The sequence below is a fragment of the Ambystoma mexicanum genome, chromosome 3q (genome assembly GCF_040938575.1).
Source record: "Ambystoma mexicanum isolate Mex_15411 chromosome 3q, UKY_AmexF1_1, whole genome shotgun sequence".
NCBI classification, from domain to species: Eukaryota; Metazoa; Chordata; class Amphibia; order Caudata; family Ambystomatidae; genus Ambystoma; species Ambystoma mexicanum.
This window is the reverse complement of record NC_090926.1, coordinates 874,885,104-874,901,944: the sequence shown is the minus strand read 5'-3', so window position 1 is coordinate 874,901,944 and position 16,841 is coordinate 874,885,104. Positions and strand designations below refer to the sequence as shown.

The following is a 16,841-nucleotide window of genomic DNA, read 5'->3' as shown; positions in this document are numbered from 1 at the left end:
TGTAGCGGATCTAACGTTAAAAATGGTTGATCATACGGATCTAACAAAGATCAAACAAATGTCAACTGTTTTTGTACTTTTTTTGATTGAAGGGGTGACTAGCTTACTACGGGTTAGGCCCCTCTAAATAAATGCCTATAACTCCTGTTCTGTGGCAGATCTAACGTTAAAAATGGTTGATCATACCGGATCTAACGAACATCTGACCAATGGCATCGAACGTTCATTTTTTGGTTGAGGGGGGGCTAACTAACTCACTGCAGGTTAGCCCCCCTCTAAGCAATTGCATATAACTCCTGTTCTGTAGCAGTTCTAACGTTGAAAATGGTTGATCATACCTGATATAATGAAGATCTAACAAATGACATATGTTTTTGTACTATTTTTGATTGAGGGGGGTGACTAGCTTACTACGGGTTAGCCCCCTCTCTAAATAATTGCTTATAACTCCGATTCTGTAGCGGATCTAATGTTGAAAATGGTTGAACATACCGGATCTAACAAATGACATACATTTTGGTCAATATTTTGATTGAGGGGGGGCTGGCTACGGGTATGCCCCCCCTTTGAATAATTGCTTATAACTCCTGTTCTGTAGCGGATTTAACGTTAAAAATGACTGATCTTACCAGATCTAATGAATATGTATTGAAATTAATGACATTTTTCACCAAATTTAGTTGAGGGGGGCCAGCCCGCCCTCCTTTGCAGACCAATCTTTCAGCACCTGTGTGTGATCTAACAAAAGAAATGCCTGATCATACCGGATCTAACGTATGTCTAACCAGTGACATCAAATTTTGCTAATTATTTGGTTGAGGGTTACTACAGGTTAGCCCCCTCTCGGAGTAATTGCTTATAACTCCTGTTCTGTAGCAGATCTAACGTTGAAAATGGTTGGTCATACCAGATCTAACGAAGATCTAACAAATGACATAATATTTTGTCAATTTATGGATTGAAGGGGGGCTAGCTACGGGTTAGCCCCCTCCACTAAAGAATTGCTTATAACTCCTTTTCTGTAGCGGATCTAACGTCAAAAATGGTTGATCAAACCTGATCTAACAGAGATCTAACGAAACAGATAATTTTTTGTAAAACATGTCATTGTTGCGGTAAAAAATATGGTGCACCAGAAAAAAATGAAAAACAGTTCACTGCCACCAGCCTTTCCTAGGCAAATAATAAATGCATAAATGTTGCCAGACAAAAGAAAAACGGATAAGAAGTGTTCCTTTAACAGTCCACTGAAGGTGGAGTGCATTACTAAATAAATACACTGGGAAACATGTATGGTCAAAACCGTCTCCCTGTACTGGCAGCTTTAGGGACGGACTAGTGGCTGCCAAAGTAAACGAGATGAACTAGTGAATTAAGCGAACAAGGCTTTACACACCTTAAACATCAGCCAGATTTGCAAAACATAGACCGATATTCTGGGAGTCCCATTAAAATCAATCATGCAAAAGCTGCAGAAATATACATTTTCTTAACAAGAACCTTCCAAAGTCAGTCAATCTTTGTTGTAGCTAGTCGCAGATATTTTCAGCCAGCATCTTAGTTATTTTCCATTGGGTCAACATAAGTATCATGACTCACAACATGAGTAACAGTGCCTTCTGCTTCTGGTCTTTATGCCTGATGTCAAGAGGGTGCAGGAGGCTGTAGGGGTTTTTAAGAAAAGTGGACTTGCCAGGATATTTCTTGTTTGTACTAAGGCCATGGGCTTTCCCTCACCCTGTACAGGGTTGAAGGGCAAAACAGTTAGGGAGGGGGCCTCCCTTGTCCTACAGGCAAAAGGTGCTTTAGACCTCTGTGTCTTGGGGCTTCTGAAGGGGTCTGATCCTAGTACATCCATCACCCAGTCACCAGCATGGGCCTTATGTAAAGAAATGATCATACAGGCTGTGCTCAATATATGCCATCATGCCATAGTACGAACACAATCTTGTCAGTATTAACTCTGTTTGAACACACTCATGCTGGTGGCGCCCAATATATGGCACTATTGCCACTGTAAGAGGACATGCTCATGCTGGCTGTGCCCGGTATATGCCAGCCATGCCTCTTTAAGAGCAAATGCACTCTAGCTGTGCCCAGTGTGCCAATATTGCCACTGTAAGGACATATTAATGATGGCTGTGTCCAATATATAGCATACTTGCCACTGTAAGAACACACTTATGCTGCCTGTGCCTAATGTATGCTAGCATGTCCAACACATTGGCCCTCATTACGACCCTGGCGGAAAGCAACTGACCCGACCGCCATAGCGTAAATAGCGTTTCCGCCATTGCACGACGGAGTAAAGTGCGGCTAATTCTGACCCATCGGGCACGAGCACTACGCCATGGCGGAAGTGCAAAGTCCGCGATGGCGGAAATGTCCCCAAAACGCCCCTCACCGCCGTCTAACGGCGACCTAGGTGCAATTACGCCACCGAACATAGCGGTCACCGTAATGAGCGCCAATCGGAAAATACGGTGACCGTAAATATACGGAAACGGAAGCAAAAACATGGTCCCGGAACGGGAAACAGCACGCCGTACACCTATAAAATCAGAACTACCACACAACCATCAGAAATACTACCCTGAGACACATCCCAACCCGTCATCCACCCTAGTGAAACCAAAAACAATGGGAAAAGTAGCGAAAAAAGCGTGCGACCGCAAGCGGCAGGTCCACTTCTCCCGTGAGGAACTCACGGTGCTCACAGAGACCCTCCAGGAGAATGCTGCCGTCGTCTTCTCGACGCAAATGACCAGGACGGCACTTGCGAACAAGAAGGCCATATGGGCCCTGGTGGCACAGCGGGTAATTGCGGTGGGGCCCGCACCCCGCAACCCACAGCAATGCCGAAAGCGATGGGACGACTTGCGGATACGCGTACGGAGCATACTATCCGCCAACCGTAACATTGCCACAGCTACCGGGGGAGGATCGGAATCACCCATCAAGTTGACCCCCTGGGAAGAAATCTGTGCCTCCACCATTGGAATGGAGACCATAGAGGGAGTCGGAGGGATGGAGAAAGGAGTGCAGACATCCGAAGAATCAGGTAGGTGTCCCAAATAAAACAATGCTAAAACCACAATGTCCAATCATGTGAAGTACCATGTGTCCACATAGTGCAACAGAAACACATGTCCAGGAGAACGTCCACATACATTGGCCTGATAGCGCACATTAAAAGTCACAATAAATAAATAAATAAATAATAAAAATCCCTAAAAACACCCTCCACACGTGCAGCAGGCACCCCCTAACTGCAGGCTGCAAAACAACTGCATCCTCAATCCACACAAAAATGAAAACACCTCCAAGGCCCTGACCCAAATCACCCTCAGGTACCACCCCAAAGCATGTGATACATTGCCATTCCAATTTCCACAGACCCATCAATAACGCTCGCACTCCTTTACTCCACCACAGGGTCCGAATCAAACGACGAGCTCCAGGACACCCCTACCAGCACACCTGCAAAGAGGGCCAAGACCAACGGCCAAAGACCCTCCACCTCAGGTGCACGGATCAAGACACGGCAGCAGCACAAATCAAGTGGCAACACACAGGAGGGGACTTCAACAGGCACCCCAGCACCCAGCATGGCCACAACAGCACCACCACAGGCCCCTCCAATGGATGCCACAGAAGGCACTGCTACTGGTGGCAGCAGCACCATAGGTGACACTGAATTAATGGCAGCATGCTCCGACACAGAAAACGGTGATGTCGATCTAGGATCCATCCATGACCTGTCTCAATCCCCCTGTTTGTTTCATCCCATACACCATGAGGATACCACGCAGGGGCACCCACAAGAAGACTGGCCATCCCCCACAAGCCCTGTGGCAAGGCAACATGAGGTGATCAGCCCCTCTGTGACACCACCGCAAATGTCCATGGCCCAGCAGAGGCAACAGTCCCTCGACCAGGTGATCGAGCAACAGCAGCAACTGGCCACGCTCCTCAAGGACCATGCTGATGAATGTGGGGGTACTAAGGCAGCCATAGAAACATGTACAGAGACACTAAGGGCACAAATGGAGAGAAGCACCGAGAGCCTGAGAGTACAAATGGAGAGAAGCACCGAGAGCCTGAGAGTACAAATGGAGAGAAGCACCGAGAGCCTGAGAGTACAAATGGAGAGAAGCACCGAGAGCCTGAGGGGGGAACTGCATGCGACGTCCAAAGACGTATGTGCTGAACTTGCCGCTGTGCGCCGTGTGCTCACTGAGCTCTCACAAACCCTTAGGGACATGCATGGACGTGAGGAGGCAGAGACATCATCCGTTGCTAGTTCCGTCCAGGGCAGCCCCCAACGTGGATCTGGGAGGAACCTGCGCTCCACAGGCAGGGGTGCCACTGATACCCGGAGAGGGGGCTTGCAATAGCGTCTGCCCACTGACAAAGAGCATCTTTGGACACTGGTGTTCGGGGGGGAGGTAGGAGGGTGGAGGGGGTGTGTTGGGCTCACTTGGGTGGCGGGTCGATGGGGTGTGTAACATAATGTCACATATGCGAAATAAATTTCACTATCATCCAATCAGATGTGTGGACATTGATCTTTGTGTACGAGGCCATTATAGGCGTACAGTCCATATTGTGCATGTACCAGACACACACAGTGCCACAAGTCCCGTGTCCATGTATCAGCCACCAGGCGTGAGTGCTAGAAGCATGCATCTATGATATGCTGACGAATTTCACGGCCCTCCTGTGCCTCGCGGACTCCTTGAGGTGCTGCCACACCCCCACCCTCATCATGACCATCTTCAGGTGCTTGCAGTTCTGCGTCAGGGGGCATGGGCACATTTCTACGTACGCACATGTTGTGTAGCATGACACATGCCATGACCATCTTTGCAGCCTTCTCATGGCGGTACAGGAGTGCCCCGCCAGACCTGCTGAGGCAGCGGAAACGACCCTTCAGTAGGCCGAATGCCTGTTCTATGACTGCACGGGTACGTGAGTGGGCATGGTTGTAGTCCTCCTCATGCTGGTTCTGTGGGTTCCGGAGTGGTGTAAGGAGCCATCTCTTCAGTGGATATCCGGCATCACCTGTATGTGGACAATAAAGGAATTTTGAGGAATGCCATTGCTACGTAAGCGCCCCCCCCTTCCTGCAAGGTCATTGCCGCATCACATACCCCACATTATCATGCATGAAATGAGACTCACCGAGTAGCCAGGATCTGTTCCCTGCGTGTCGCTCCATGTAGCGTGGTATTGTAGAGTTCCGTAAGACCATGGAATCATGGGTTGATCCTGGAAATCGGGCACAACAATGTGTAATGATCCTGTTGGAGTCACACACCATTTGTACATTAAGAGAATGATATTGTTTTCGGTTGCGGTACTGGGCCTCCATTGCATGTGGGACAACCAATTCCACATGGGTGCAGTCGATGGCACCAATGCAACCCGGTATGCCGCCAAGTGCATGGAATCCCACTTTTGTGTTTGTAATCTCCTGCACCGAGCGTGGTAAAGAGATGTAGTCGTCTGCGTGCTTCAGGAGGGCATCGAGCACTTGCAATAGTATCCGTGACAACAGTGGCTGTGAAATGCCATGCAACTGTCCGACTGTGTGCTGGTAGGTGCCTGTGGCCAGGAGGTGGAGTACAGACACCACCTTCAGTAGGGGTGGGATGGCGGTTGGGCTATCTATCATGCTGACAAGGTCAGCGTGTGTCATGTCCACAATGGCGGTTATGGTGTCCCGGTCCAAACGGTAGAGGGTGTGGATCTGCTCATCAGTGAGGTTGAACGGATGTGCTCGGAGGCGTGGGATTGCGGGCTGCCTGCGTGGTGGTAGTGGCTGTGCTGGTGGGCCTTGCTGGCCCTGCCTTGCCCTCCTCCTCCTCCTGCGTCTCCTCTGTGCGGTCGGTTGTTGTAGTAGTTGGTGTTCGTCTTCTTCTTGAAGTTGTAGTACTTGCAGTGCTATCAGGTCCCCCATGGCCAACATCGCTAGTCCGGCCGGTAGCATTTTGGAGTGGGTGTGGTGGTGGGAGGGGGTTGGGTGTGCAATTTATGCGTTTTCAAGCTGTATAGCCTCCACCTGTGGTGATTCATTCCACCTGTGTAAGCTGCAATCCCCTTTGGGCGAGCACGTCTCGCACACAACGCTGCAATTCGACGCATGGCATCTTGCTATTACAATCATGTATTTAATCCCGATGGCAGTGAAATATTGGTTTATATGTTCATTCTGCTATGGTCCCATTGTTTCACATACTATTTTTGCAGTCGCGAACAAACTTGCGAAGGGTCAGTGGAAGGTAGTACTCGATTAACGGTGGACCCTCATGCAGCACTGTACCACGGTTCACCGACGGGCGGGGCGTCCCATTTGTGAGTGAAGCCAGTTGCCATTTTCACACACTGCCGCACTACATGGATGGATTTGTGATTTCAAGCGGTCACAGATGCCTTTTCGACGTGATGTTGCAAATGAGGTATTCGAAGGACAGCGCTTTCGGTTTTCAGCTAGCGGCGAGGAGACGCCCACAGGTCTGACTGCAAATATAATGTTCTATTGTTTAATGTCCTTGGGACAGGGGCCATGGCGAGAATGCAATGATTGATATGAATAGTATGGGATGCGCAATAGCGTAGTGGAGGATAAGGCAGGACGTTCCCAAATACATGTTACTTCACAACACTGGAATTCCGGGCTGGAGCACAGTGGATTTTGCAGACTGCATTACGCACAGACTCAATGGAAGTTTCACATGTTATGTGAGTAAATAATCAGGCGTTTTCATACCGGGATGAGGGAATGATGTATGGATGCATGGACAGATGATTTAATAGAGAGTCTGCCATGTACATGGCTTTTTGGAATCTAACCACTTCCCCTGCGCTATGTGATGCAGAGCTGCCATAGTGGGACCATCGTCTATCTGCCCTTGTTGAACCCTCCCTGTCTCGACGCGCCTTCAAACACTTGTGTCTATGCACGTTACTAATCCCATCTAATGGATTCTGTTTTAACAGACGCATGCACACAAACACTCGTTTGTAATGGGGTTTTCACCTCGATTTATATAGTTATGATTCGCAAGTGATTTTTGGGTGCGATTGATCCTTTTGAGTGGGCTAGCATGCATATGGCTGTGGATTTAGTGTGATCATTGAAGTGAGTAATTCAAATGGAGTTCTGATGCCCATACTATTCTTTTTCATTTCATTTGGGTGACGGGTATCTCCTCCCCTTTTGCCGCTGCCATCTGTATGCCACTCCTGCAGATGGCTTTTACTCCCGACACCTGCTGCATCGTGTTAATCAGTGGAGCACCATTACGATCTTGTGGGACGATCGCCAATGGGCCACATGCCCTTATGCAGTACTAGTGGCTAGGAGCAACATTTCGAACTTTCAGCTGGACTAGTGCCTACCTAATGGGACGGGCCTGCGGTTCTAGCCGCTTCCATGTTGCCTTTTTGAACGTGCATGTAGCCCCTGTGTACCATGAAGGAACAGGGCGTCACACAAGAAGAAGCTGGTCATTTATTGCGGATGCAGCCCACAATTATGATATATATTTTGGAGTTCATGTCCTAATGGCTGTAAGGGCCTGGTGATTTTGTTGTGCATTAAATTTTGATTGTGATGTTGACCGTGTAGCGTTATTCTTTGCAAGTAATGTGGCATATTCCTATTCGTGGAGCGATGTATTGTGAGAAGATCTGCATTGGGTTCCGGCTTCTGAGTATACTTGCGTGGTACTGTACTGGGCGCGTTTGCCTACGAAGCCCAGTGAGGTCAGGGATAGGGCCTGCCATTGTGACTATTTTGATGATGTCATGCTCAAGGGAGGGGGATTAGCTTTTGTGTAACAGATGCAGGTCTGCCAGGTGGATTGGTGGAATGATGTGATTATCAGAAAATGGCTGGTCGCAGGTTCCTGTGTTTGCGTGCGTTTCTTGGAGGGAGACTGAGGTCATGTCCATTGGAATGGCTTCTGTATTCGTGCCATCTGTGCCCTGCAGCTCCCATTGGCCCCTCTTGAGATGAGCCTGGCTGCTCAGTCACTCTGCCAACTTGTGTGGTACATGCTTATGCTGATGGTTGGTTTGTTTACTGGCAGGTGTACAGGGCTGGTGCAGTCTCACTCAGGATACTGCTTTGAATGTTGCCTTACACTGGTGTCAAGCGATGGGGGGCCTGTTTTTGTTTGTCTCAGTTTTCAGTTCATGTTGCTGTACTTGAAGCTTCACATGCCTGTGCTGCATCAGTACGGCAATGGTGCCATGGCTAATATGGATGGCCACTCACATGGCACTTGGAGCCCCTACATTCATTTGTTCGTTGGCATGCATGGGTGACTTGTACATTTCACTGGTTGCATTGTGTGACTTCATTAGACCTACGAGGAGTTGTGCAATGTGGCCAGGGAGTGGTGTACAGGCACTCTGTAGGGCCTTTTACAGTTGGTTCGCGATGCCGTACTTCTCGCCATGGCGGAATGGTACTTTCCGCCATGCTTGATGGCGTTAGGTACATGTCCGCTAGGGTCAGAATTCCCGTACCGTTGCGCCATGGTGGTTATTACGGTTTCGCTTGGCGCACGTGCGCGTACTTGGTGCAGTTTGCGTTGGCGTTCACTACGGTGTCGCTAATGGCATCGCACTTTACGGTGACGGGTCATAATCGCACCGAGCGCTATTCGATGGCGGTATTGCATTTCCGCCATCGTTTTTCGATTTCCGCCAGGGTCGTAATGAGGGCCATTGTCATGCAGCCAGTGGCCAACATATGCTAGGAATTCCCTTGTAAAATGTTTTTGGTGCCCAGTACCTGCCCCATCCGCCACGCGCACACACATGCACAAACGCAGATCATTTTTACACTCACCTTTTCTCTGCATGTCACTTAGACCTGCTCCAAATCATCCTCTCCCTTTGGCCCATGCTGAAGCCGGAAGCAGGGAGGGAAGTTGATTGACCCTTCCCTCCCAACTCTGCACGGCCCACAATGAGACTTGAGAATATCGACACGTTGTATGCACAAGAGGTTGTGTTTTTATTACATAATGGACCCTAACCTTTCCCCTCTGTGACACATCTACATAGACAGTGGTGAAGACCTTTATCTGTTAAAAGAAATGTGCGCATACTGGAACGCAATCCTTCCCATGTCCGTGAACGGGAGGGTGCTACCCTTCCTCTGATACGACATTAATGTGTATAATGCCGCAGACGCTTTCTTGCCAGTGACATCAGCAGGGTAACACCCATCCTGTAAGTGAAATGTTTTCATGGGTAATAATGCAGGGGTTGGGGTCGGGGGGGGGGGGTGCAGCACTTCCCTCTTTCTGCTTCTGGATGGTGGGAAGTCTCATGTGTTACCACTTAAACGAAAAACTCTCCAGAGGAAGGCATCTCCCATGCCACTTGGGCACAGTCCACATTGCTCATTTTGTAGTTGTAAGCACCACTCCCATCTTCCCGTAGACTACACACTCTTCCTCCCTCTCCCATAAATTCTACTTTTCATACTAGGCCAGCTGCTTGAGTGTCACATACTCGCAGCAGAAGCTCATGGCTGGCTGAACGGGTGCAGGAAACACAACAAGGTTCACTAAAAGTGTTGTCCCCCCCCCCCAAGCTGGCTTCAAACTATGTCTGAGACAAGCTCCACCCACAAACAGGTGGATGCTATTATAAGGGCATTTTAGGTCTTTGAAGTATTTTATACTACTTAGAAACTGAAATGATATATAAATATATAAATATTGACGTGTATCTATTTCAGCTGCTATATTTTCAACTTGTGGGTAACCAGTTGTACCACACTGTATGGCATTACCTGAGTGGAATCCCATCTTGGAACAATGGTTGGACTATTTGTTCAACAAGAAAAGCTTCCTATGCAAGAAAAAGAACAAATATTGCATTAACAGAAAGCAGAAATATTTTGGTGTTCTAAATCATCACCAAGGAGCAAGAGATTTTACAGTTTATATTAGAAGGAATGCACTTGACACTATAGTTCTTGCATAAAACATTGCTCCACATGTAAAAGTGCATTTAACGAGCAGCAATGCATTGTTTGAGCCCAGTCACATGTGTTCCTTATCTTTGCCTCCGTCAGCTTTACTCATTCACCTAACAAGTTGCACAACCTGTTCATGGGCACACCTTAGTTGACTGTTCTAGCTTCTCCAAAGAAGGAATTCACTCGACGGCCAGCCAAATTCAGGAAAATAGTCATGTTTGTTATGCGCGACCCCATAACAGCATGAAAAGGCATTCTTACATTTACACATAAGGGGACAAAGGAATAGCTAATAATAAATCGATGAATTGTCATTATATTGTGGCGCAGTCATACCAGTGCACATCGAGTCTTGCAATCTAAGCTGCAAGATAAAGGAGACTTCTAGTGTGCGTTGTTTGTGGTGAGGATTTTTCTTGGTCAGCGGGCAGGGTCGATGGGGGTCTTAGCATGGCCATATGTGTGGCAATGGGTGCTATGGCAGAGTCATCCCTGGAGTGTCAGGAAGAAGGACCTGGGACTCTTGTGGCCATGGGAAGCCATCTGCAATGTGATATGGGCGATTCCACAGAGTCCACCCCAACTCCCCGCTCCGAGCCTGCAGCAAGCTCCACAAGTATCCCATCAGTGCAGCCCTCCCATTGTGGTCTCCCATGATTGATTATTAGAGACGGTGAGAAGTCTCCCCAATAATATAGCATCAGAAGTGGAGTAATAGTAGGGGTTAGAAGCACAGACAAACCAACATGAGTAGGGATCTGTCAGATAAATTATCTGCCACAGCTTGCTGCTGTCTTCGGACTCCGTCCAAGAGCACACTTGCAACACTGGAAAACTCTCTCTTGTTCCAAAGGCAGCAGTTTGAGGAAAATCAGAGGCCGGCAAATATGTGAAAATCAGATGCTTGCAGGTTATAACGCCTGCTGTGCGGTGAAGATGTTAGCGAAGGAACATAGTCACATGCAGCGCAGGAATCCAGAACATGGGACAACCCAGCTGCCATGATAGTCTAGCCTGGTTCAAGGATGGCGGGTGGAATATTTGAGCTCTTGCCCCACTGAGACATAAACAACCCCACCCTTAGAGAACAGGCAATTGGGGAATGTTCAACACCAGAATCCGCTACAAAAAGGTGGGGAACGAATGCAAAGGAACTGGGCCCACGAAGCATTAGCTAATATCATGACGCTGCGTTAAGGGGAGAAGGGCCCCGCTAAACATTGTGATTGAGTAATTAAATCTTATAAAACAGTGTAAACGGAGGCAGAAGAAGGCCATTAAGGGGTTTGGGGGAGTTAGGTTGGTGTTCCAGAGAGTTGATGTGTTAACAGAGACAGTAGGAGAAAGAGAGAAGAGCAAGTGGCTGAGCTAGTGAGCCCAGACATCTAGGTGATTAGTAGAAGGAGTCCGGTGGGAGCCATAAACCAGAAGCTGGCAAGCCTCAAAGATCATTGAGAAGGAGCAATATTTTTGGTTAGCCCACTGGGGTCTATCCCCCAGCTCTTGGTTGTACTCCTAAGACCACCAGAGTTTAGAGAGAGAATCATAGCTTAACTGCTGGCACTGCAGACATTGAGAACTTGAGAAGAGTATGTGTTGGGCTGAAGCTCAGGAGGAGGTACCTTTGGCTGGTGGGTAATAAAAACTTCACTGTGAACACCGTCAAACAAAGGGGCAGAATTTCCTGCTTGTATCAGTAAAAACTGTCCACTAGGGTAGGCCAAAAAATGTGCATTTACTAGTGATAATTGACTCTTGGCGAGTAAGAAATGGTGTGCTGTGTGTATGTGTAGAACTGATGTGGTGAAGGACTTTTTATCTCTGGATAGTAGTGTGCAACTTGAAAGTTTTATCCTCGCCCTATGGGAAGGGGGAATCCCAAGATCCTTCCTGGTTAGCAATATACTGTGATTAATGCTACAGGTCTGAGTGTGTCCCGCAGCGTTCGACATTGCCAGGAGTTGGGAGCTATTTAGCTCCTGGTTATAGCCAAGGGGAGCCTTGTTAGCTTAAAACCAACTTCTACCAGAAGCTACCTTTGACTCTCCAGGCAAGTGGTACCATACAATCGTAGCTAAGTGATATTAAATGTGTAGATTTGGTAATGTGTTTAAAGTAGAATAAAGGAAACATCTAAGATGCATATTGTATAGTAGTTAATGGACAACAAGTTAGATTTTGCATCTCGTGCACATGTTAGATTTGCTGCATGCTATCGACTGGCTCCTGGTTCCCCAGAGGTAGCTCCTGCTTGACGGGTGATGCCACATTCCTAGGAGATGCGTTTTGCACCTGGTAAACTGATCCTAATTTTGACCCCTGCCCGCAGGAGTTTCCCAACTTAACCCTGATCCTGGATCTCCAGGGTGAAAGGGTAGAGTTTAGTCTAGAATTGGCTAATCGGACCCAGAAGGACAACCAGAGTGAGATTGGGAGAAAGAGTTTGCCCATAATGTTTAGTTATTTTCTTCAGAATCATTATTTGCTGTACGCTGCCGAGTACGCCAACCCTTTTTTTGTGCACCTTCTCTTTATATCCATATCCCACCTGCTTTCAAATGAGAATAATACTGTTGAAACACAATTGATTTGTGTATTGGGCGTTCTGTTCCTTCTCCACTGACGGTACATAGCCAAATAACACCTGCAGAACGTGTTTCCCTCCTAGAGTGCTATCCCCTTTCCCCCCACACTGCCAGGTCAATAGTAAAAACCAAAAACATCATCATTTCACCACATGTTGACATGGACATGTAAAATGATCACACACACAATACAAATAACTCCCAAATGCTGAGCTTTAGCTACTGGGGTTGGTTGTTGGATTATAAATATGTCCCAAAGGAAATTCAGGGTGACTAAGTCCTGGACGTTACAAACTATAAAATACATGTGATTGGCTGTCAAGGGCTAGCTTGATCCTCTTCATCCAGTTTCTGATGTTCTCCAAACAATGTTGAAGATTTTTCCCTGCTGAGCTATCCTACTACTACACTGGGCAACATCCAACAGATTCCCACTCCAGCCCCTGGCCTTCTACCCCCAAAATACTATCTCCTTACTTAGGAGATGTGCATCTTCATCCATCCCAGGCAGATACTATTTCCGGTGGCACTGGGTGTATTGCAGGGTTCTGGTGTCTTATTCATGTGCAACTCCTTCCTCTCGCCCTCATCTTCTGGTTGGTCCCCTCAGCCCAACCCATTCCAATAGCCAGTGCTACAAAATACTGCATGCAGACCTCTACCTCCTCCCACGGCTCCCCCATTTGAGGTCCTTTCCTTCCATCATTACACCCAGGTTGCTCATTCTCTCAATCAGAGGGTCCCGGACAATAGTCCGCACCCACTGGCATCTGTCCTGCTGCCAAGCTAATTTGACAATTTTTTTCTTCTTGTATCCTGGTCTTCCGTGGCCTGTAGCATGGGGAAGGTTCCAGCAGCACAGGGGTGCCTTCAGCCTGGCTCCTCCTTTATCTGGCTTCTGCAGTCTCGTCACCCCACGTGGCATCCCTGAGATTCTCGGTGAGTAGGAAATGGTGCATTCTGTGGATGTTTACAATTGAGGTGGAGAGTGACGTTTTATGGCTGGCTGCTAGCTTGTAAATTGCAATCGTTTCCCCTGCCTTGCTCACTCACCTTGTGTTGCTGTTGGAAACAAAGCCTGCAGACCTGGAGGGCCCTCTCCTGATATCCCTCAGCTTTGCTCATTTTGTCTGCCACCCGCCACTGCTTTTGGACCGGCGAGATATTGGCCCGCAAGGGAATACTATCTGTGTAGATGGATGCTGGCTTCCTCCATCACCCATATGGACGACTTCTTGCATTCTCCAGCCTCACCTCCTCTATTACTCTTCCTCCGTCCCCTTTTGATGCAGCTGCCATTTACTGTTTTGTGTTCAAACGTTGGCCATACCTAACATGGTGTGTGTGTGCCAATTATTTGAATATCAGTGGGTTCTGCAGCTAGGTATTGTAGTGTGGTGGTAAATTTGTTTGTGTGTGGGCACACCAATCACTGATATTGAGGGTAAGGAACTAAATGTCGGAATTCTGGGTCATTGTCACAGCTGTGTGTGCGTGTGTGTCCAGTCCAATACTGCAGCAGCTTGTAGAGATTTAGATCAGGATTGCGGGGCAGAGGCAGAGTCGTGTTAGTAACTGATGATTTAGCTCAGAATTGAGGTGGACTGGAGTTGAGCGACTGCCCTCTTCTAGAATACCAGCTCATCATTGGAGTGCATTGAGAAGGATGTGCTCTACAATCCCAACAGTATGGCCCTGTACTCTCTGTGAAAGTTTATCTGAGGAGAGGTATCAGAAAATATAGGGTAAGACAGTATTATTTTGAATAAAGGAATGTCGACACATAGATATATGTGAAATGGCCTTTGTCTCCTAAAAGGTAGAAGGGAGTGCATGAAGAGTAACAAGTGAGGCTCCTGGTGTTCTGGTCTTTACCAGCAGTGGACAGCAGCTGTCGGGGGATCTTCAATCAAGGTGGGCATTCGGGTAGCCACTGGAGAGGAAGAGTTGGTGAAGAAAAAGAACTGTTGAAGCTGGGATGCTCTGTTAGCCCAGTAACGTGCAGGCACAGCTGTGGTGGCTGAAAGTGCAGGGCGATGAGGGCTCCAGTGATGGCACTTCAGGTAGAAGAGCCACTCAGCGACTTGCCTATGTTCTCATGGAGTGGCAGTTCTGCACTTTATAAGCTACCGGTGACAAACACTGTCGGTTGAAAGGCACTCTATATCTGTTGCTCTCGCCTCCTTGTAAGGACAGTTTTTCTACAGTCCAACTAAGGGCTTCATAAAACCATACATCTGAGACAGTACATAAGCTCCACTCTTAGTATAAAGCTGTACCACCTGAGAATGTTGGTAACATGGACAGAACAGCCAGGTTTATCTTAGGACGTAGAGAAGGTGTAGCTTAGTTCAAAGAAAATTGTAGCATACATATGGTCCAAAGAAACACTGAAACACTATGCATTGTAAAAAATAAATGGTTTATTTAAATACAAGTAGGCCCAGATCAATCTTGGGGAAATAAGTACTATAACTGAGTCCAATGGGACAAAAATGGGAACGGGGAGTAATAATTACTGGCACCCGGCAATGGGGATTTACTGGGTCTACCGGGGCTGGAATGCCCCGGTAAGTCTCCATTGTCGGGTGCCAGTAAATTCATGACTCTGGTTTTACCGGCACGGCTACCGCCGGACTCATAATGAGGCCCAATGATAATTATGAATACTCAATAACTATTTTAGAATGAACTAAGCAATTCAGGGAAAGCAAAGCCCAATTACACTGAATGATACAGTGGGCCTCATTACGAAATTGGCAGTACGTTTTCATAGTTTCCGCCATGCCGGTGCCACTGTTTCCGGCAACCCGGGTTTGCAGAAACAACGGATGATTACGGGTTGTCGGGCATGCGCATTCCAGGCATGCCGGAAACGGCGGCACCAGCATCATGGAAACACTGTGAAAACTCACCAAAAGTGACAACACTGCTGTCCTTGGTGCCGGTATCCCCGAATCTGGCACCACGATGACGGACCTAGCAGCACCAGAAACTGTGGTGCCGCTATTACCGTGAGCGGAAACAAAGTGATTGCTGGAACAGGAAACTGGCCGGCGGCCATCACAAAAACACAATCCATTGCAATCTGCAACTCTCAGGTGACATCCACCCCTCCTGACCAAATAAATATCACTAGGAGCATGTCATCTCGAGTTTGTGGGACCCACAAGCATAAGCCACGCTTCTCCAATCCAGAGCTCAACATGCTTGCGGACACCATTATCCAGCATGCAGGGGAGCTATTCAGCAATGACCAGCGCCCCCAAACACAGCTGCGCAGGAAGAGCATTTGGAAGGAGGTGGCAGAGAAGGTGTCGGCAGTAGGGACAACACCATGTACGGTGCAAGACTGCCAGAAGTGCTGACACGACCTCCGCCTGAGGTTCTGGATCCTCCTCTCTGCAGAGCGAAGACAGTGCATGGCCACAGGTGGAGGGAGCTCCTCACCAATACGCTTGATGCCCTAGGAGGAGAGGTGCAGCAGTGTGCTGGGCCTGGAGTCAATAGAAGGGGTCTGTGCTGCGGAGGCCGGAGTCGGGACACCCAAAGAGGCCCGTAAGTACACGTAACCCCAATGTAATGATCAACCTCCCTGGCCACCCTGCTTCCACCACTGTACCAACATATCACTGAAATGGGAATTGCACTGTCCACACCCCCAAAAGACCATGCATGCACACACCCCTGCACCCGCCCTCGCAAGAACCAACATCCAGGGTGTATACATGGGCATACACCCTGGCCCCATAACAATGACCCATGCCGAAATACACGTTGAACCCTGCACCAGCACCCTGTACAGCCAAGTGTCCAAGCATTCACCCCCACACAGAGACACATCACTCTGCCACAGCGTACTGCATGTGTGCCCGCTGTGCCTCCACTGGCATCAGAACATGGCAATGCTGACCCCCATCTCCACCCACACATGACCACCCTTGCACACAATGGCAATGACATGTGTCCCCCTCATCCCAGCCAGTCCGATCCCTGATCCCAAATGCACATATTGGTCCTCCAACTGGGTCAGGCAGCAAGCCCATGATTGCCCCATCCATACCACACCACTCACCACCCCAACATCCCATAGCAAGACCAGCCACCCCCCTAACACTGTACCCAGCAAGTGACAGTACACCACGACAGTATCCACAGCGCACTAGTCTACCATGTACAAACATCACACATCCTGCAACTCAGTATGCATAACACAAGCATGTGTGCACCATGCCATGTACCACGCCATG

General features: G+C 48.3%; 1 protein-coding gene across 3 annotated transcripts in view; it reads left to right on the top strand.

Moving 5' to 3' along the window:
- The window catches only part of LOC138583065 (sterile alpha motif domain-containing protein 9-like), a 275,663-nt gene that overhangs the window by 138,510 nt on the left and 120,312 nt on the right, over positions 1–16,841 (top strand). The window contains exon 2 of one of the 3 annotated variants that reach the window (XM_069654980.1): positions 13,429–13,530. The exons of the other annotated variants lie outside the window; for them this stretch is intronic. The gene's annotated coding sequence lies outside the window, so the exon portion shown is untranslated. The remainder of the gene's footprint in view (positions 1–13,428; positions 13,531–16,841) is intronic. 3 annotated transcript variants of the gene reach the window in all.